General features: G+C 43.3%; 1 protein-coding gene across 1 annotated transcript in view; it reads right to left on the reverse strand.

Annotated features, from left to right (window-relative positions):
- Nucleotides 1–22,100, reverse strand: part of RASGRP1 (RAS guanyl releasing protein 1) — a 1,027,205-nt gene extending 1,005,105 nt beyond the window's left edge. Inside the window, exon 1 of the mRNA XM_073800719.1 lies at nucleotides 20,857–22,100. The gene's annotated coding sequence lies outside the window, so the exon portion shown is untranslated. The remainder of the gene's footprint in view (nucleotides 1–20,856) is intronic.
- Nucleotides 22,101–23,077: the final 977 nt, after the last annotated feature.

The raw sequence follows: 23,077 nt of genomic DNA on the forward strand, positions 1-23,077 counted from the left end.
AAGAGTTCAACGGGTAAAGAAAGGCATCACCATCCCTGCAGGGGCAACTGACTCTGGTCATAAGAAGGCTGGGCTGTTGTTACACAATGGGAACAAAGAGGACTATGTTTGGCACCGAGAAAGACCTCTGGGGCATCTTTTGGTAACCCCCTAACCAATTATCATGGTAAATGAATAAGAGCAATAGTCGTGCTTGAGAAGAGAATGATGAGCAGGGGTTCAGATCCTTTAAGGATGAGGATCTGGGTCACCCACCCGGTAAGCCCCCTGAACCAGCAGAACTGCTAGCCAAGGGGGAGGGGAATCTACAGTGGGCTGTAGAGGAAGGATTTGATGAATGCCAGGTGTCCCTGAGAACAGCTGTATCAATGAGAGCTATAGTTAGACCCATTAAATTTTCTCTTGTACATTTCCCAAGGAAAAGAGGCTGACGAGAATCCTAAAGGATCTGTTCCCAGATAGGATGAATTTTTTATAAGAAATAAGTGTTTCTTTTCCAGAAGGTGCAAGGGGTGACTTCAGTGGATGCTGTGCTACACCACCACATTCTCCCCTTCAGTTCTGAGGACTCATCCCCCAGCTGCCAGGACTGTTACCTGCTGACAGCTGACAATTGAGTCCTTCTCCAGGAATTGCCCTTGGCTAAAGGGAGAGGGCTCGCTTAAGGAGAGGCCTTACTTAAGGACAGGCCTGCTCCCCAGAGCCAATCTGCAGCCAATGAGTGGTCAACATACAGGCACAAATGGTCAGCCCCTTTGTCTCAGTTTGGGACAATTCTAAAGGGACCTCCAAATTCCAGAGTGCTCCAGGATCAGCTGAGGCCAATATTGTAGTATATCCCAGTTCAATTTCTTCTTCTACCCAATCCTTCCCATCATCCTCTCACAGATGTTCAGGGAGCTCCCTAGTAAACTTCCTGTACACAAACCTCTATGTCCTTGAAGCAAGATCTGAAACATAATATACATTAAAATCTTAAAAAACATTCATACACTTTGACCCAGTAGTCTCAAGCCTAAGATGGTCTAAGGAAATAACGAGAGGTGAAATCAGAGTTTTGAGTTTGCTGTTGTGATACTATAATTTTAAAAACTATAAAGAACCTAAATGATCAATAAGAGGGCAAAAAGTAAAATAATGATATAGAATTCTTTGCAGCCATTACAATTCATATTTTTGAAAAATATATTGTGACATAGGATGGTGTTCACATATATATTAAGTAAAAACAGCAGAATACAGAACTACAAAAATATACATGGTTTGCAAACATATTACTTAATGAACTGTCAAGTGTAAAAGAAATTAGATGACTGAATGGTAAATTTATGAGGAAAATCCAAGAAAACAGTCAAATCTTGTTTGAGTAAAATTCTATCTCACAGCCATACTGACTTTTAGATAAAATAATGATAGTGAGTTTCCCAGCACTGGATATTTCAAGAATAGTGTACATGACCACTTGGCAAGCTTGATGTAGAGTGGAATTGAGTATTAGTTGACATTTTTAAGGTACTGCGTGGCCGTCTGGAATTCCATTCCACGGTGGGTAAGTGTCTTAGAGTTGTGTGGTTTGGGTCTGCTTTCCTTTGCTTTCCCTTGGTTCGCTTTGCTTTGGTTGGTCTTCCTGAGTTAACAACTTAACTCTTGAAGACTTCTGATTTCTTTGGCTGACTTTGACAATTCGGTGAGAAGTAATTTGCTTAATCATTCCCACCTCAAAACCCTACAATCCTCAGACCTTTATCACAAGCATTACATGAAAAGAATCCCAATAAAAGAAACTCAAGATGATACCAACAAGAAGCTCTAGGCGACAGGAAGGAGTAACCCGGCCCTAATATTGAGGAAGGGGGAGTGCTCTTTATTTATTATTAAAATTTATTTGTTTATTTATTTATTTATTTTTGGCTGCGTTGGGTCTTCCTTGCTGCGCGCGGTGGCTTCTCTTGTTGTGGAGCACGAGCTCTAGAGCACAGGTTCAGTAGTTGTGGTTCACGGGCTTAGTTGCTCCGTGGCATGTGGGATCTTCCCAGACCAGGGCTCAAACCCGTGTCCCCTGAATTGGCAGGCAGATTCTTAACCACTGCGCCACCAGGGAAGCCCAAGGGGGAGTGCTCTTTAAATGTAAGGTTTTACATGTGGATAAACTAATCATGATGATAAGCTATACTTCATGTTTAAATAATCCCCTGTGCATTTTCTCTCTTTCAACAGAGCTCAACCGCACCAGGGCAGTTCAGAGAATCTGACCCCCTTCCACTGCCAGGCCCCCGGCATTTTCTAGGTCTGAATAAAGATCCAACACTCTCATTTTCCCAGGTTTGACCCCGCCCCCCATATAGTTCAAACACCTGGAATGGATAATTTGAACGTTTTAAAGAATGAAATTTAAGGTCAACACACCATCCCCCCCCACTACTCCACACTCCCGTGACTACAGCCTGTCTGTGCAAGGAGACACTTAACTCCAAGGAGAGATGAGCCCTGTCTTTGTCTTCTTTGTGCCCAGCCTTCAGTGAGAAGGGTCAGTCCTTGCCCTGCCCTTTCCAACCAAGGATGCCCTAGCCTGGCCATGAATAAGGAGTTCCTCAAAGCAGAGGGGGGCCCATGACTTTGTGTTCTCAAGAAGCCACCAAGGGACACTGACCACCTCTCCTTCCCTCTTCACCTCATTTTTCTCCATAACGTGATTAAAATTTAAGAATATACCAAGGGGAATTGATTGGAGAACTAAAAGAGACGAAGGGACCTTCAAGTGACCTCGTGGTAAAACAAGAAATCTAGCAGTGGGAAAGAAGGGTAGTATAATGGATTTAGTTCCTCTCCATTCCGTCTATAGAACTGGAGAAATCTCTTTGATGTAGAACCACTGATTGAAGAAAAGCCCATGTGGAGCTATAACACATGTGCTTATTCAACAAATATTTTCAAAGCACTTGCTCTGTGTGAGGCACTATACTAGATACTGGAGATCTATAGACCTAGATCTCGCCCACCTGGAAATCCTGCTCCAGCGGCTCAGAGATTCATTAGAAGATTATTTCACAACACCTGGTAGACCAAACAACACTGTCAGACACAACAGTGCTGTGAACTTATCCATCCCTTAGATGTTCCCAGGAGTGCTGAGAAAGGGAAGTACCAGCCGGAGACATCCCGAGAGGAGGAGGAGTCCGGCAAGAACAACTCAAGAAAACCTATGGAGTTGCACCTGCTTTCCTCTCCTCCTCTGCCAGGCAGGAAGACGAGATGGGATTGGAGACGACAGATGTGAAGAACTCCAAAGAAGCGCTGCTGTCTCAGCTTGAACTGCCGCAGCCCTGGGCAAAACTGCAAAGCGGGCAAAAAAGTTGGTCTTGCAACCATCATAACTCTTGCCTCGTCATCAGTCTCCCAGACACTACATGCACTTAAGCTGCTTTAAATCTGCCCCCATCTTCCAATAAGCCTACACATGCCATTAGACTACTGTCTGATTAAAAATGCAAATGAAGTTTAACCTCACCAGGGCTGCCTCCACAGCCCCTGGCCAATCCTCCACCGAGACAGGCAGAAGTGGTGTAATGGAAAAAGCATGGACTTGAGGCCAGAGAGACTTGGTTTCTGAACCCTAGTTCTACCACTTACTATTTTGTGACCGCGGGCAAGTTACTTAACCTCTTTTAAGTCTCAATGTTCTTGGCCGTAAAATGTAGCTAGTAATGTCTGTCCAAGTACATTTGGGGAAAGATTAAAATACAAACAAGCTCTTCATTTCTTATCTTATCCTTCCTCAGCTTGTAAAGGGAACCTATAAAGATCAGCAAAAATAAAATAAAATAGGCATTGACAGAAACCCTGTCCTGAATAGGGACCCCCGCCTGTAGTTTGCTGTTGTTGGTTGCCTTGGCTAGGAGGTGGGAGACGGGTCCTGGGGCAAAGTGCAGTGACGCAGGGGATCACCCTAGCAGGGGCCAGGCCCCCAGACAAAATGTCTGTAAGAAGGCATTAGTATTTTAATCCCCCTAAGAAAGGGCACGAAAAGCAAAGTGCATTCTCAGCGGCTTCAAAAAGCTCTGGGTTCTAAATAACGTGTCCTGGAAATAATGACAAGAAGAAAGATTAGACTTGGCTTTATTTATGGAGGTGACATCATCGGGATTCGCAGCCTCTTTCCTGGCAATAGCGCAGGGCTGGCCTCCACCGCTGCTTCCTACATAAAATCAAGGCCCTGACCCACATCCAGCCTGGACTCCCACTGCTACCCATCAGGCAGCCCCTGCTCAGTTCCATCTCAGCCAGCGCTTCCCTGCACCACCAGCGAGCTTCTGCTTTCCTGCCTCTGTGCTATTCATCCTTTTCCTCCTCCTCCTTTCATGGCTGCCCTTCACCTTCCCCATATGCCCATGTTCCAGCTCACATGGACCCTCCTCCAGTCACGGAGAGGTGACAGAAGCTAGAGCCCAGGATCCATGTCCGAGGACCAGGGCCTGGTCTGGACACTGCAGACGTGGGACTCACTCCAGATTGTGGCTCTCAACCAGGGTGCCCTTAAAATCAATTCAGGAGCTTTTAAAAACAGATAGACACCCAGAGCCCACCCCAAACCTACCAACTTGGCATACCTTGTGGGGAGGCAGCTGGGCATCTGTATTATTAAAAGGTTCCACCCTGGAGTCTAACATGCAGCCCTAGCTAAAAACCACTGCTCTCAGATAAGGACTTTTCTAAATAAAAGAAATTGGATACCGTGGTATTACTTCAAAGACTCTACAAATAGAGCTGATGGAAAATAACACAAAAAGCACTGGTTGGACAACCTGAACATTTACAAATCAAAGGGGCCAGGTAATTAGTCGTTTGGGATGTTCAAAGACATGGGTAAGAAACCAGTGAAAGGTTCCATTATTTCTCAGAATTTATTGGTGAACAGAGGGGTGGAAGAAGTGGAAACTGAAATGTCTGGACATTCGTCCTGAAATTAAGCAACATCTGTAGGTCTGTAATTAACAAAGTAAGGATAGTGATGGTTTGAAATATGATTTGTAGATATATCTAGGACAGCGGAATTCTCAAGAAATAACCAAAAAGGTCTGCTTAAGGACAAAGAATGCAAAACAACATGATATCTTGTTTTTTTGGTTTTGGAAAGGGTAACCATATGATACCAGAAAAGAAGCACAGCAGATGTTGCATTTTTGGGCTCGAGTTGCAGTATTTCGTACAGCAACTCATGAAATTTTAATTGCTAAAATGGTTCAGTTGGCAGGGACAGCAAGTCACATGGATTGAATACAAACAAAAGATTATGAAGAAAAGGTGAGGCTCTCTGAAACTCTCCAGCAAGAGGTGCTTAGCAGGGTGCCCCGGGGTCAGTGCTTGCTCACTTTACATTTCCTTGTGCATTCTAATTAGCAACGTAGGAGAGAGAACAAGAGACCCCAGAAAGGGATCTGAAGAAGACGTGCAAATGTGGATGTTGACGAACCCTAAAGAGAAGTCCAAATTGAGATGGGTGAGCCCACAAGGTTTAACCTACGGACGAAATAACCAGAGGCTGAGATTATTCATAAAAAGGCAAACAAGCTCATTGGAGGGACACTAATCAGAGCCCCTTATACCGCAGAAACAAAAGGACCCAGACCACAAACGTCTCAACTAACAGGAGTAAGAGTGGACAGCACCCTGGCGATGAGGTCAGGCTGTACCGGACCCAACAAACAAACCTGCCCCACCCGCCCCATCCTACTTCCCGTCCGTTATCAGCCAAACGTGGACAAAGGCAAAGCCTGTCAGTATATTGGTGACCAGTATGTTGATGGTTTCTTTCTAGAAAAATAAAATGTTAAAAGAAATGTCTATTAGCCAGATCATCTGCTTCAAGATCTTTTCCCCAGACACAGCCATTCTTTGATCAGCATGGGCGTATAGCCAAAATCTAAAAAGCCTCCATACTTCTATAGCAGCCTGATCTAAGAGGGAAGAAAAAGCGAGGTGGGGTTGGCTGGTCAAGGGGAGAAGGGGATTCTCTATGGCTCCTGTACTGAGTGCCTGCGGTGAGTCTAGCCTGGCCTTAGTCACACGATTCGTATCGGTCCCCGTAACTACAATGGCAGAGTTGTGAAGCAGTCGTTATACGTAGGGCCTGGAGAAGTTAAGCAACCTGCTTGAGTGTATACACCTAGTGAGTGCAATCATCTGGATTTGAATCTGTGTCCCTCTGACTCCACAATCTATGCAAGGTCTTCCCTTCCACTGCACAGGCACCCACTGTTCTCTCTAAGAGAGAACGTTTCCTTCTGGGCCTCAATGCTGCCTCTCTGCCTTTGCTCCCGGAGCCTTGAGAGGATCATTGGATGGTGCTAGCACACAGACCCTTTCACAGTGGCCCAGACAACAAGTGGGCCTCTCCCTTGTGTATGTATTGATGGTTTCAGTGCCCCTGTGGCTCACTGCTCAGCCGGGGGGGGGGGGGCAAAGATCCCCTTCTCCTGGGAGTCCCCCTACTCCTTGGAAATGCTGCCTGCAGAATTCTGTGGTTCTGGCTTTTAATGAGTCAACCTCAGGCCCAGAGGGTCCAGAATCAGGCAGAAGGGATTGAAAAGGTGGAATACGGTAGTCAGGCATTAAAAAGGATGCGGAGGGAAATTCAGGATCCCTTGAGAAGGGCAGATAGCAGAGCAGTTCAGAGTGCAGAGCTTCAGTGTCTGGGTGTAAGTCCTGGCTCCAGTACCTTCTATGTGAATTGGAGCAGCTCTCTCTGCCTCAGTTTCCTCATCAGTAAAATGGGTTGTAGTGAGCATGCTGCGTGAAGCACTCAGAAATGCTTGATGCATGCTAGAAAAGCAAAATGGAGCAGAGATAAAGATTCTAAGAAGCCTCAAAAGGCACTCTCAACATTCCCGGTTGGAGAGGTTTCATACACCTACTTCCCTTGTTTACTTCTCCAGGGACTATTCCTCATCTCTCCTGTCTTGTGTAGACTAATATACCTCTGAAGTTGTTCCTGCAACTCTTTAGCCCAAGGAAGGTGGAGGATAACAAACAAGCAAGGTGTGAGCTGAAGTCGGATGGCTACCAGCGGTGGGACTTTGGGGGCAAACAGGAAGGAAGGGATTGTGAGCGAGGAGGAAGGAGAGGTAGTCATGCAATGAGATTCCAAAAGGGCCAGTCAATATTTCTGGGAATAACAGATGCTTCTTGCTGACTTTAGAAGGGTCTTTTTTGTTTTGGACCTCCTGGACCAACGGCGAAGCTGTTGAAAAATTAAATCTGAACACAGGGTACCACACCTAAGCAAAAAACAGATGAGCAAGTGCAAACGGGCCCACTGGTCCCTCTTCCCATCACATCTCACCATCAAACACCCTCTGCCGTGACAGCTGTCACCGGCGCCGTTGCTGCTGCCAAAATACGAAGTGGGTGTGACCCAACACTGCTTCTGCCACAAAGGAGAGAGGACTGCGTGAGGGCCCTGCTTACTCATTGGGGTGGGGCCCACGTGCACGGGTTTTCTAGCACACAGCCTCCAACAGGAGAAGAGGAAGAGGCAGGGAACCCTTCGATGAGAATATAAACTGTTGTACTGCAGCTACTGGCCCCAAAGGCAGCTTTGGATGCCATCCTCGGATTTCTTGAGATTTTCCAATATCTAGAACATAGGAGGTTCTCAAAACATATCTGCAGAATGAAAAAAAATGGAAGAATGCATGCGAGGCAGTGGCTGCGTCACTGTAACCCCCGGAGAAGACAAGGACAAAGAACTTTGCTAAACAAGGCATAGAATTACGAGAGGCATCCCGTGTGGTAAAAAAGAGAACTGGACCTGGCATAGAGGTTTGAGACCAGATTTCCCAAGGCTGGAAAAATGTAGATCCTAGAGCTCCACTCCTCAGGCACTGGGATTCTGGGGCCGGGCCCAGGAGTTTGCCATTTTAACAAGTTCCGTAGGTGATTTCAGTCTAGGTGGTCTGTGATTCACACTTTAAGAAACAACTCCTCTAGGTCCCAGTTAACTAGCAGCCTTGCTTTGAGCTTCAAAGATGATCAGAGTGCTGGCTACCTTTTCCCCCCAGGGGAACCCCTCAGCTTCTCCAAAATTAATGGATGCTACGGCCTCCCAGACCTAAATGCAGATAGAAATGTTCTAGAGGGGATGGCACGTAAACCCACTCACCAGCAAACAAGCCCCAGGTCAACCAGAAGAGGAGTTTCTGGTTTGGCTGGGCCGTAAGAAAAGAATAACATTATCTGAACCACAACCCCTGCCCCACTAAAATTCCTGTCGCATGAAGTAAGAGCCTGCTGCGTAAAAGCCTGTGTCCCTTGGAGAGGAAATTCCTGGAAAACGTAGAGGTTTTTATGGCTTAGTTTTAGAAAGAGGACAGGGTCAATCTCCCTACTATAAAATATGGGTAAATTGAGAGCTGAGTATCCTGCAAAACATCATAAAATTTTAATTTTATGTTATTGCCGGCTTAATTCTATTGGTGGACCCTTAGGAAGAACAAAATAATAAGGGGCATTCCTCAGAGCACTCTGACAGAAAGAGAGAGAAGGGGATTTGGAATTGAGGGATGTTCCATCGGAAAGCCAACTGACCTTGGGAGGGGTATGCCCTTGAAGGCTCGAGTCTGAGACACACAAAACTCAGAGTTCAGGAGGCAGCCCCTCCCTGGATCAGGAGTTCAGTGTCTCAACAGGTGTGAGCAAGTGAGAAAAACCAAAAAGGACTAAGGGGAAATGGGCAAGCTTAGCTCCCACCCTTTCTCCACTGAAGTGAAATGCAATCTGCTCACTGTATCCAGGCAAAGGGACCAGAAAGACAATGCCTGGTCCTTACCTGGAAACTGCTGGAATGCAGTCTGTTAGCAGCGGGCTCTCCTCTCTGCAGCAACCTTCCTCCGAACCAAGAGTCTTTTCTATTCTGTTTGGCCAGCATTTGCTGAGTGCCTAGTGGATACTCCCAGAAGTGCAGGAAAGGATCCCATCCGCCTGTCCCTCCAGGGCAGTGTCCAGTCTCATACTGGAGACAAGAACACACCCTTAAAGTCCCCAGTGGAATTTTAAAGAACAATAAATTATCAGAAATTCAAATGACAAGATCTGGAAGCACTAGCTACTTACAAATGAGTTGTTTCCCAAAAGTTTCTTTTCAAATTCATTGTTTAGAGGTCCAAACATATTTGTCCAAAGGACAGTGTTATGAATCATCCTTGGGGACACAGTGTGAACTAATGAATTCATAATGCAGCTAGTGCCACGCTGTGCAATAAAAACGGGAAACACTTCTGTCGCATTATTATAATTAACGTCAAAATAATTTTAAATAAATAAATGAATAAAAATTTTAAAAACTAAAAACATTTAAACAAAAATATTTAAAAGAGTTATCTTTAACGATGACAGCCCCGGGAAATAAAGTTCAATTCGAATTTGATTAAAAAGAGGAGGTTGTTATAGAAAGTAATAGGAAGTCTGGACGCAGGGGACTTTAGATTCTTATCTCACATTCTCTTTAAAAAACATTTTCTCTTTATAAAAGTAGTACATGTTGTCATGGAAATTTTGGAAAATAAAATAAAAAAGTAAAACATATAGGTTACACATGGCCAACAGGTTGTAACGGCTGTTAACATTCTGTATATTTACGTCCAGGTTTTGGGTTTTTTTCCTTTTTTTTTTTTTTTGCGGTACGCGGTCTCTCACTGCTGTGGCCTCTCCCGTCGCAGAGCACAGGCTCCGGACGCGCAGGCCCAGCGGCCACGGCTCACGGGCCCAGCCGCTCCGCGGCATGTGGGATCCTCCCAGACCGGGGCACAAACCCGTATCCCCTGCATCGGCAGGTGGACTCTCAACCACTGCGCCACCAGGGAAGCCCTATGTCCAGCTTTTTTATTCCAAACATATATGAGTGTATTTTTAATTGGACAATAGAAACATTTTTGTCATCTGCTTTTTCACTTTTTTACCATAAAATTGTCCATTGTATCACAATACCATCAACGCTGTGTATTAGCTTTCTTCTTAATCTTTGCCAAATTGAGAAACCAAAAATCATGTCTCATCTTAATTTTTATTTATTTGATCACTAGTGAGATTGATCTTTGCTTTCCTTTGATTAGATGGCCACTTGTATTATTTTATATGTAAATTATCTTTTGGGTTTTGTGTCTACTTTTCTGCTGGAGTACCCATAGTTTTCTTTGAGTTGAAAATACTATGAATATATATTAATATCTCCTTGGTCATATATATATATATAACAAATATTTTCATGGTTTTCATTTAATTTTGACTTAATTCATGGTGTCATTTAACACAGAGAATCTTTGATTTGTATATAGCAAATCTAACCATGTTTTCCTCTTCAGTTTCTCCCTGTTTTTTTTTTTTTTTTTTCAGTACCCGGGCCTCTCACTGTTGTGGCCTCTCCCGTTGCGGAGCACAGGCTCCGGACGCGCAGGCTCAGCGGCCATGGCTCACGGACGCAGCCGCTCCACAGCATGTGGGATCTTCCCGGACCGGGGCACGAACCCGGGTCCCCTGTATCGGCAGGCGGACTCCCAACCACTACGCCACCAGGGAAGCCCTCTCCCTCTTTTTAAGTATTGAAACTCTTCTCCACATGATCCAATATCCATGTTTGTTTTCTTCAAATTGATATATTATTGAATTTTTATATTTTGAAAAGATGATGCATTTCCATGATTATAAGACCAAATCTGTAGAGACAGATATGCGCAGAGAGGTCTTGCCTCTGCCCTCACCTTCCTCACCCCAATCACCCCCACTCCCTGTAGGTAACCAGTTTTATCAGGGTCTTAATTTTCCTTCTAGTACTTCTTTTTTGCAAACTTTAAAACAATCATTTATTGATCCTTCTGGAATTCGTACAGGGTATTACATTTTTAAAAAGTATTGTTTTTTTCCATTAAATTTTCTAACTGGCTATGGCTGACATCAAAGAAAAAATGTTGACTTCTGAACATTTATTTTGAATACATTCCTCTTGTTGAATTTCTAATAATTTTTCAGTTGATATTCTTGGGTTTTTAGACTGACAATCACATCATCTTTTCTATTTATACTGATCATTTCATCCTCTACTTCCAAATAGTATATTCTTATTCTAGTTCTTATTTTATTACATCTAAATAAAACATCATTTTTCTTTGTGATAAATTTATAATTGCACTAATTACGCTTTTTAATCATAAGACTCTTTTCCAGCTCTTAAAGAAAATGACCAATGCAACACCTGGAATTGCTGTTATCATTTATATTACTTAGGATAGGCTAAGTTATGTGGCTTTAGAAAACAACCATAAAATCTTAAAAGCTTGGAACAATGAAGGCTTATTTCTCACTTACGCTACAAGTTTATTGTGGGTCATGGGGGACTCAGTTCCACGTCATCCAGAATCAAGGGCCCATTCCGCTAGTGGTTACACAATCAAATGTTGTCTGTTATTGTTGCTCAGGCTAGGGGAAGGAAAGGTGGAAAATTATGCACTGGCTCTCACAACCTTTGTCTGGAAGGGACACACGTCATTTCCAATCACATTTTACTGACCAAATCAAGTCATACAACCATGCCTGCCTTCAAAAGGACAAAGAAATTCTATCCTACATTTGCCTAAAAGGAAAACAACTTGGAAGTATGGGTGGACAGCACTAACTAACATGTCAGTCTAAAGCACACACACGCATACACACACCCACAAGTATACATGACTAGATTTTCACTGTTGATGATAGCTTTTTTTTTAATGTATCTTGGGTTTTTGGAGGGGACAGAAGTGACTCAAGTTAGTTGTACTAACTAACTAGATGATTTTCAAATAGACTCTCTAATCTAATAATGCTCACCTTCCAATAAGGTTAGAATCCACGCAAAGGTCAAAATTTTTTAATTTATAAATTATGAGGGCTTTCACTTACTTCTTCCCTTCCCCTTTGAGAGTCTAAATTAAATGTTACTGTGATTTACTGGTGGTTGATTTCCAGATTTAGGTTCATAATCATATACAGCATAGCTAGTGTTTTAATTATAAATGCAAGTAATCCCTAAGAGGCCATAGTTTACTTTCAAATCTTACTCATTTCAGAAAATTTGGGTAATCCAAGCTAGGAGTACCTCTGAAAAATTAGCACCAACTGGGAGCTTAAGCAACAGAAATTTATTTCTCTCAGTTCTGCAGACTGGAAGTCCAAGGTCAAGGTGTCAGCAGGGGTGGTTTCTCCTGAGGCCTCTCTCCTTGGCATGCAGACGGCCACCTTCTCACTGCATCCTCCTCACATGGTCTCTCCTCTGTGCATGCACATCCTTGGTCTCTTGCTGTGCTTCTAAATTTTCTCTTCTTATAAGGACACCAGTCATATTGGATTAGGGCTCATCCTCGTGGCCTCATTTTAACTTAATTATCTCTTTTAAGGCCCTATCTCGAAATACAGCCACATTCTGAGTTTCTAGGGTTAGAGTTCAACATATGAATTTGGGGGGAACACAATTCAGTCCTTAATAATATCCTAATAGTATCCTATATTTATCTTGCTAATTCATGTCATTATTTTCATATTAAAAACCCATCTGATTTCTATTATGCTTATTAATAAAGTTTTACCTGTTTCTTTGTATCACTAACTTCATAGTTAGTCAGGTGCAAGGGAACCCAATCGACAGCCTACTAGTAGCAAGGGCAGCTGGTGAAGTGAGTTTTCGTCTTTTATACTGGGAGGTGGGGAGTCATAACAGGGCTCTTTTTTGGCAGCGTCTGTTTTCCTCTCCATATCTCAGCATGCATGGTGTGATATGCGTACACCAGCTTCAACTTCAGGAGCAGTCGATCACCTCAGTAGAGAATCTACACTCAAGGGGTAGCTATTTGGCAACATTTAGGAGGCTAAAACAAATGCTCCAGCTCTCCATAAACTGAGCAGTGTCCTTACCAGAGCAACCTTGGGTAGGGTTTGGCCATATTTCATTATTTCAAATCCCTCCCAGGGATTCTGTGAGTTACCTTACAGATCATTCTTGTAATAAATCCCTTTCTGCTTAAACTAGCCAGAATCTGTTTCCTTGCAGTCAAGTCATCTGACTGATACTGTGTTACCAAACCTTGGATTTCCAGAAATCTTATATAGCATAGTGTATATAGCACATAGTATTTTTAGAAACCATATGTAGTATAGCTATCTCCTCTCACACAACTAAATCACAGGTTGATCAGCTGATCTGTCTACATTTGGGGATATTAGACCTAAAGCAGGAAGGGGAAGAATTAGAGAATGATATCATGTCAGAACTAGAAGGAACTGTAGCAATTATCTAATGCAGATAAAGAAACAGAGCCCCAGAGAGAAAAGATTACTCAAGGCCACACTTGCTTTCATCCCTACTGCCAAAAGGATTTTTTTTTTTTTTAAAAAGGCTGCAGAGACTCTTTTTTTTTTTTTTTTTAAATGTTGAGCCTTCTTTTAATTTATTTATTTTTATTTTTGGCTGTGTTGGGTCTTCGTCTCTGTGCGAGGGCTTTCTCTAGTTGTGGCAGGCGGGGGCCACTCTTTATCGCGGTGCGCGGGCCTCTCACTGTCGTGGCCTCTCTTGTTGCGGGGCACAGGCTCCAGACGCGCAGGCTCAGTAGTTGTGGCCCACGGGCCCAGTTGCTCCGCGGCATGTGGGATCCTCCCAGACCAGGGCTCGAACCCGTGTCCCCCGCATTAGCAGGCAGATTCTCAACCACTGCGCCACCAGGGAAGCCCCAAAAGGATGTTTTAAAGTAACTCTTGTAACTCATTCCATAATTCTCAGCCTAAGGATTCTTTTTTATTTAGATCTAATCTCTAAACCTATCTGTGTGAGCCTGGAAGATGAATACAGTAGGTGTTCCTAGTTGCTGGGGCTGTAACTTAGGAGAGAACGATTTTCTATTTCAGTTTAGACCCATAATCCAAGGTGATGGAGGGAGACATGGAGAAAAGGAAACACAGCTGGGTCTTTACTAGAGACACACCAGAGCCAAGGTGTGTTACCTGTGCACCCCTTCACCTTGGCAGGGACCCCCAGCCTCAGCAGTGATTCATTACAGGGTCATGGGTATGCCTTGCTCTGTTCTGTCTCTGTACCAGACAACAACTCAGTGAGGCTTTAGGTCAGCATCTGATTAGGTTGCCATGGAAACTTCCCTGGCTGGGGGGCCAAGAGGGGAACAAGATCCTGGTGCCTGAACCTGGCCCGCGCGTCTTCCTTAACCAGGCCAGGCTGGTCAAGGGAAGCACTGCTATCTTTTATGGATGTCTTCTGGGGTCCTTCACTCCTCTGTATTTGCCCATTCAGCCATAACTGTGGTTGGAGGGGGTATTTTTCTGAGTTTTGTGTGTGTGTTCTAAACCTAAACCGTTCAAAGAAAATACGTTTTTCTTGGACCACAACAAAGCATGTTTTCTGAATTAGATGCATTTTCACAAAAAATTAGTCTTTAAACCCCTGTGAGCTTAAAAATAGACTGAAAACTATTTCCTGAGTCTCCTCTTTTTGGAATTTATTGTGTTTTTGTGAGTGTGTATTGTTTTTGTGGGGGGGGAGGGGGGATGTGTTAGCATAATTAAGCAGATCCAGAAAAAAAAGGAAATAATTTAACTATTTCCCACATTATCCCATGCTCTGAGACTTACTCCTGGTTTTTTGGGTTTTTTTAAAAAGGTATTTTAAATTAATATATTTATTTCAATGAAGGTATTTTAAAAATGAAAGAAAATAGTGCTTATTATCTAATTTCTGGCTGGGAAAGGTCTTCTAGGCAACATGAAAATTCCTATAGCATTTCTTTTTTTTTTTTATTTACAGAAAAATTCACTTTTTTTTTTTTTTTGGTGTACACATTACTAAATGAACCATGAGTCAAAGAGGAAAGTTCAAGGAAAATGAGAAAATATTTTGAATTGACATTCGTAATTTGTGTCTCCTCATATTTTTCCTAATCAGTCTTTGTAGAGTTTTGTTAATTTTTTGAGACTCACTCCTGTTGATAAACAAGCTTATCCTGGATATGCATTCATTCATTCATCCCCTTTCATTCTCAAAAGTTGACTGTGTATCTATCAGGTTCAAGGCTCTGTGCTAAGAGGAATATACGGGAAGGAGCCTGGAGCCTTTAAGCGCAGGATGTTGACACACATACAAATTGAAGGTACCATGATTTGAGCTGCTGAGATTTTGGACTAATTAAAGCTCAGGAAATGCGGCATCTATGTTGCTGGCAAAACTGCCAGCAAAGAAGATATCACGCAGAACAATCCCCAGTAAATGTCATTGGCCAAGAACCTCAATGCATTATGCCCGTGCGAGGAGACAGCTAATTACTGGCTTTGGTTAATTGCTTTCCTGGCTCTGCGGTATTATCTAACACAGAAGGCGAGAGAAGCCAAGAAGGAGTTGAAAGAACTGTTCTTCCAAAATACACTGGGGAGAATCAAAAACACAGATGTTCCTCTCCGGGGCCCTTGGTCAGAGCCTCCTGCCCAGATTCTAAAGGAGCTTAGTGGAAGCAAAAATGGTGGCTGCGAATGTGAACACGTTAATTGGTCTTTCTTCTGTATCCAAAGTTTCAAGCCTTTGTGAACAGTCTTCCAGGACTCAGCTCAGACACCACCTCTTCAAGAAAACCTTCTGTGACCTCTCCCACCTCAACCCCACGCACACAACCAGGTCAGGCTAGGCCCCTTCTCACTCCCATGCATCCATGATGACCCCTCACAGCCCATCGCTCAATGTCAGTGTTGTGGGTCTGTGGGTTCCCCTCCCTCACGGGCCTGGTGGCATGGAGGGTCTTTGGCACAGAGTAGGCACTTAATAAATGACACGTAATATTCAATACATAGATTATGAAATTTCAGAGCGTGCATTTAAGGGAAAACATAAAAAGAAAGTACTCATTGTGGTCATTTAAATAATAAAGACGACACTAAGGGCAGTTTACATTTATAAACAGAAAAAAAAAAAATTGGCACATGGTAGAAGATAAACAACGACCTATCCCACAGGGTATAAGTAACCCGCCCCATCTTCCAAATTGCTAAAAGGGAGGTAATTGGCCTAAAGGCAACTCTAACCACTAAAGATGTAGGGTCTACTTATTTTTAGTAGTGGGGAACATTTCAGAACAGGATGTTGACACACAGACACACTGAAGGCACCATGATTTGAGCTACTGAAATCTTGGCGCAGTGAAAGCTTTAGGTGTTGGAGTTCAGTCTTCAAACTTTGCACGATTATTGCCCGTAGAGAATATGTGTGGTTACGATCAAATAGACAAGTTACACCAAAATGTGAACTGGTGTACGTAATTATTATTCTGCTCTACAGTAATTAGGTATCAGTGGTAGGCGATTCATATAGATTACTATAAGAATTAGCACAGCTAAATTACACTTTACTTTTCCCCACTGGCATAATTTTATTCTCCGCTATGTGGAGAAGCGTCAGTGTCTACAGTGGTCCTGATATCACGCACTGATCAGTGCCTACGACACCTACACATGGGCACAGGCACCAAAACACGGGCACCTGTGCACCCAGCCCTGAGCATCTTTCATACACTGGCCAGGTACTGTCCGGGGTGGTGTTCCCCATGTTTTCTCCCCGTCCAGTCTCCTTCTTATGCCCCTCCACCAGGGAGGACTCAAGTTAGGTGGGTCTGAAAAGTATACAGTTTAAAGGGTCTTATTTAATTAAAATAATATAAAATTACAAATTCAAAATTAGGTAAAAATGAATGCTTATTTAAAACGAGAAACGTCACAACAAACTAGAATATACTTAGAGTAACAAATGGCACAAACAGAAGAAAATCCAAAAAAGTTTGTATCACACATTCCTATAATACTTTTCCACAGACAACCTTCTGGCTCCATATATTTCAAACTTTCTTTCTCCTCCATGCATGCATGCATCCAGCATCAGACACTACAGGGCACGTATGTCATGATACTACCTCTAACCCTATACCCTCCTGTTAGACACCAGGTGGGGAATAGGAATACTCATGGAAGCCATCCCAAGGCAAGCACAGCTAGTCATTACTTCACTATATGTAGAAGGGACTGCAAACCATATAAACACATCTTTGCTCTATGTCCCCTTAGATCTAAAAAAAATGCCTGACGTCTAACTCTCCAACATGAGAGGGAGCGTGAATGAAGCAAGGTAGAATGGAAAAGTCAGTGGACTTAACCAGTTGCAGTTAAACTATCTTATTTTTATAAATACATATGACCAAGAACATGACCACATGAACACGTCACTAGGGCCCCTCTATGGCCTTGGAAGGAGCCCAGGCACATGAGGAACCCTGAAACTTAAGCTCCATTAACTTGCTGTTAAAAACATCTCTGCTCTCCTCCCACGCCCTGCCCCCCATGGAATCCACCCAACCTACCAGGCTCAACTAGGCCATGAGGCTCAAGACACCCAGCACCACATCTTAGGGAAGGACAGACAGACCGACAAGGGAATCAGGCAGGGTGAAGTCACACAGGTGCCCTCTGCCTTCAAGTCTTGGGACAACGACGGGTAGAGGGAGTGGTTAGAGTTCTGAAATAAGTTAAGATTTGGAACTCAAGCAAGTAGACTCCAGGTCATTGAATAACGATGAGCTAAGTCCTTTCCATGCGTTACTGCAGTTCATTCTCACTAAAGCCTGAAGGAGAAGGGGAAGGAAGAAAGAAGACGGAAGTGGAGGAAGAGGAAGAGGAGGGGGAAAGGAGGAGGAGATAAAACAAAAGAGGAAAATGGAAGGGGAAGAAAACAGATAAAGAAGAAAGGAGGCAGGAGAGAAAGAGAAAGAAAAGGTTTCCTCCCTGTACACCTCTTCCCTGAGAAGCAGCAGTGTTTACCTTTGGTGTCATAATAAAATTCAAAGCTTTTTCTCATCCTCTTAAATTAGAAAGAGTGACAATTCCCTTGGCTCAGTTCTGCAAAATGCAAGTTGTCATGATCTCACTATTAAAAAAGGGATAAGGGGAAAAAACAACCTCCCAAGAGATCGATATCACTTGAAACAAATTCCTGGTAACCCAGCCATTTGGTTGCTCGCCATATTTCCCAGTAGCATGTGAGTCTTTCACCCAGACTGAAATTGGATGCCAATCTCCACGTCATAGTCAACCTTCAAAATTCTTCGCATAACAGTTGGGGTTTTATTTATGTGTGCCCGTCTTACCTGACACTTGTAATTTTCTTCCAGGAAAAAGAAAAAAAATAACAGAAAACTTGGAAATGCCACTTAATCTGGACTGCACATGGGAAGACTGTTCAGAAAACTTGAAAAATTATAATTTATAAGTGGGTGTTGTAAAGTAGCACGTGGAATCTCAGAAAAGTTCAATTCTTTAGGAGGAATGTGTTTCATTAGCATCAGAAGCCAACTCCCTCATAGAAGTCCTGGAAACTCTATTGTTTCACAACCTTGCAGACTCATAGACTTCCTTAGCGACAGGACCTCTGGAGGTCGCTCAAGTCCAGATTAACTACCAAATCCATACTCTTGGTAAAGGCATCCAGAAAACGTTTCACAACCTATCTCAGGAACATTCCAGTGTGTTACCAACCTCACTTTTAGGAAATCCTTCATTATTTCCAAAGATATTGGTATTGCTCCGCATCCTTTGTGAAAATAGCAAGATCAACACCTTTCCAATTTCAGTACCAAAAAAGGTACAGAATTAAAGTGCATTCTACTCTTCTGCAAGCTAATTTATCTGTACTTTTTTTTCATCTTTATCTACCTCTATGGCTCCTATACATAACCCAGGTGCTCCCTGGGTCTTTCACTTGTGGGCAGAACAACTAAACATCTCACTCTACAAAAGATTTGGTTGGTACTGGGCCAAAGGATTATTTCACAATTCCTAGAAACGCCATAAGGCCAGATTGCTTCAAGTTCTATAAAACTTGCTTAAGAATCAAAGCGATTCTCCATCGTGTCCTAGGCTGGATAAATCTGAAGTGATGGCGCATTTCTAAAGCAACTGACAATCCCGACCTCTAGCCAGAGGGTAGCACCCTCCCGGGAGCAGCAGCAATAAACAGCTCAGTAAACTCGAAAGAGAAGTCCAGGAGGGTTGGGACTCTGCTTGAGGGGGAGAGGAGGGAATGAGTAGTGCAGGTGGGCCTTTGGTTAACAAGCTGTTTTCGATCTCATCTGCTCTGTCTTTCCTTCCTCCCTCTTCCCTAGCCCTCCTGATTCTCCTACCTCTCTCTGCCTCCCTATCTTGGGCATGTACCTTGTTGTTAACTGGCAAACTGGAAAGCATTTCTGCTGATTTTAATACTGAAACATTTTTGAAACCATATGAAATGAATCTCGAAGAGCGGAACCACATACAGAGCAAGGCTTTGAGCTGGAGGTGTGGGCACCTGAGTTGTTCCCTGGACTACCCCACCAACACGCTCAAAGTCACTTCACCTCTTTGAACCAGCCTCTTCATCTGCTAACTGGGTGGTTGGACCAGATGGCTGTCGCTAGCTTGAAAAATTCCATGGTTTTAGTTCCGGAGGAATTTCAAGCCCTGATGGAAAGTGAAGAAACTGGAAGGCAGGAGGCATGATTTGGCCTCATTAAATCAAGTCCCAGAGATGATTATGTTTTCCCAGCCCACCCCCCACCCCTTATTTGCAAGTCTGCCTTCGGATGCATGGTCTTCTTGCAGGGTGACAAACACTGAAAAGAAAAAGTTTCCACAATGAAACCCAGACCAGCCCATACTTACTGACACCCCAAAAGAGCATCAAGATGATAACGCATAAAAGTTGAACGGAGAATAAAGTCTGAGGATCTAATGGATAACATGGTGACTAGAGTCGATAGCACCCTACTGTGTAATTAAAATTTGCTAAGAGAGTAGAACTTAAGTGTTCTCACACACACACGAAAAAGGTAGCTATGTGAGGTGAGGGATGTGTTCATTAACTCAACGAGGGGAATCGTTTCACAATGTACGTGTATTTCGTATCATCATGTAGTCTACTTTAAATATTCTACAATTTTGTCAATTATACCTCAACAAAGCTGGAAAAAAGGTGAATAGAGAGAAGAGTATGAAAGGGGAGTCAGAGAGGCTGCTCTCAAACACAGGGCTTTCCATCTCCACCCTGGGTAACCCTGCAACCCTCACCCAGAGCACTAACAGGCCTCTTATCAAAGACGGCATTAGAGGTTTCTCACTATTACACATTAAGAGGCTGTCCTCTGTGTCCTCACTTTCCTTTCTTGCTGATCTTCCCCACTTCCATCTCTCGAATCAGGTCAAAACCTCACCATCTCCTCTGTCCGTCTTCTTGCCCCATAGCCTCAATTTCCCAGCAGATCAATTTCCCAACCCCTTCATTCCACATAAGCTTATTCTGCATACTCTTTCCTTGTGAACCCACTGGACTATACCTCACAGTTCCCCAAAGAAGGGATGCAAAGACACAATAACATCAGAAGTAACACTCTGTCTCTCTCCAGTCAGCCGTGAGTCATGTTTGGGACTAGACTGGCCTGCTGGCAAAGGGACAGGAAGAGAGAGAACACTGCAGCTTTTCTGGAAAGCACCTTAATAATATACGTGAAGAGTCTTTAAAACATTTTTATCCTATGACCTGTGCTTATTTCTCTTACCCTAAACAATTCAGAAGAGGTTCAAGCAAAATGTGTGTGAAAAGACCAAGCAGAGGGAATTTAAAAGCTGCATAACTTATGACGTTTGTGGCTCTAAGTAACGAAAAACAACAAACTGGCTTAACTAATAAGCACATATCCAGAGAAACTGGGAGGTACATGGCCTTTAAGGTTGGCAGATTAAGCAGCTCAGAAATGTGCTCTGACTTACAGGTTCTGTCCACGTCTCTGCCCTTCCTTCTCTAGCGCTGGTCTCACATTGTCTGGCTCCCCCGGTAGCCAACAGCGTCCAACAGCGTTTATCAGCAGCCTCGTTCACGTCCAAATGGAGATGGAGAAAACCTGATTTCACATGGCTCTTTCTTCAGAGGAAGAACTGGTTCCAGAAGCCTTCAGCAAAACTCTCATTAGCCAGAACTGGGTCTCATGCTAATTCCCAAATCAATCACCAGCTGGGAAGGGGAGATGGTGGTGGGGAACATAATTACCCTTAAAGCAATAGTCCTACGCCTTTCCCACTGAGATGGATTCTCCAAGGGTCTTGCTTCAATTCTGTGGAGGAAGGGTACAATGTTCAGGGGTCCATCACCCCAGGAGCTCAGGAATAACTGCAGGAAATGCTGGAGAGTCGGGTAGCTGGTGAGCACTCAGTCTTTCTGGGCCATACATTGACTTGAGTGTAAAGGAATTTGGAAATTCAAATATTAGAGCTTTTCCCAAGCCCAAACCTTTGGATATTTACATTCTAGTCCTTACACATAAGAAAATAAAAGTGATTTTGAAAAACTATATAATAAAGAAGGGAGGGTGATGAGTAATGTGGTAGAGAGGATGCATATTTCCAAATATCACAGAAAGAAGAAACAAGACCACTTAAAGCCGCTGGAGAACATCTCGTGAAGGAGGGGGGAGCTTGAGCTGGTATTTGATTGAAGGATAAGAAAAACCTGTTGGTAACTTCCCTCTGGCTCTGATCATCGAGGCAGCTGAAGTAAAACAACTTTGAACCATGATCTAGGAAAAATATTCAGAAGGCATGAATTTCTGCTGTCTTCATTTTAGAGATGATGTGATTTTGGTCTATTGTAGAATACAACAATACTTGGTTGCTGTTCACTTCTAGGAAATTACTAAGAAAAATGCTGAACATTTCCAGCATTTAAAAAAAATTCCTACACAAAATACAAGCCCACCTTGCTTCTCTTTGCTAGATAAACAAAAAAATTTTTTTTCTCAATTATCTTGCTCTCCTTAATCACATGCAATTTTTAAACTAGCTGTTACTGACTGTCCTTTCTTCCTATGTATTGACAGTGTTTTTAGGTCAATCTCATGCAATTAGGGGGAATCTGGAAAAAGGAAATCCTATATAGCAAAATGCCATATACCTTACAATTTTATTTTAAATACTTAATCCTCAAGGATGGCAACTTAGCAAAGAGAGAACCAGACCCTCTCCCTGGAAGGCCATCCTTTGGATCCATGTCAGATTATTGGCCTGAAATCCCAGCACTTGCTGGTCAAGGATACACACACACAAGAGGGACGATGTCCCCCCGCGTTAAAGGTACAGGTTTTCTTTCCCCTTTTCCCATCCTGCTTCTCTCCTAAAGCATCCCAAAATTCTTTAGGTTTCTTGGGAATATCTTCAGCACACGATGACCAACAGGATTGTGGGTGAGTTCCTATCAGCGACCCAGACACCCCTCTCACTGTGATCCTTTCCACCAGAAAAACTGGAGTACCATGGCTTGGGCAAGGCCTTTGTGTTTGAGACAAGTAACTCCCATACCTCTGTCAGCTTTCTCTGACATGAAAGCTCTTCCCTGCCACCGTACAGGTCACCTTCCCATTTGTAAGGCATATAAAAGGTTATAGATTTCTTCTCCTTGTTTTGTTGAAAGAAGCCAAGTTCCAAGAAAACTCCAGAGGGATTCCTACAGTCCTTCAGTCCCGGAAGTGGCTAGCCTGAAGGGGCATTCCAGGGAGCTTCTGCTCTGTCCTTGCAGCTAAGCCTCAAGGAGATGATCTTCTTATAAAAGGAGAGATGTATCCTGCTTTTGTGGGCCACTTGTGGCCCTCGAGCCCTCCGCTCATCTGTATAAAATTAGCAAATGAGCCAAAGGAGCAGGGAGCCATCAGCTGGCCATCCTCTGAAAACCATCCCTAAGTTTATTAGGGTATTATTAGTAGCAAGGGAAGAAAAAAAAAACTCACCTTTCAAGGAGCAAACAGGACACTAGGGAAGGAGAGGGAAGGGGAGGGCTGTGTATGGCTGCTGACTCTGGAATCTTCAGATCTGTTTGGATGAATCATTACCTATGACTTTCACGACAGGAATCTGATTTGACTAATCATGCAACGGAGACTTTTATTTCTGTCTTCCAGCCCGTGAACTCTGTCAGGTTCAGTTATTACTTAAGCAACAAACA

Source organism: Tursiops truncatus, chromosome 2 (assembly GCF_011762595.2).
Source record: "Tursiops truncatus isolate mTurTru1 chromosome 2, mTurTru1.mat.Y, whole genome shotgun sequence".
NCBI classification, from domain to species: Eukaryota; Metazoa; Chordata; class Mammalia; order Artiodactyla; family Delphinidae; genus Tursiops; species Tursiops truncatus.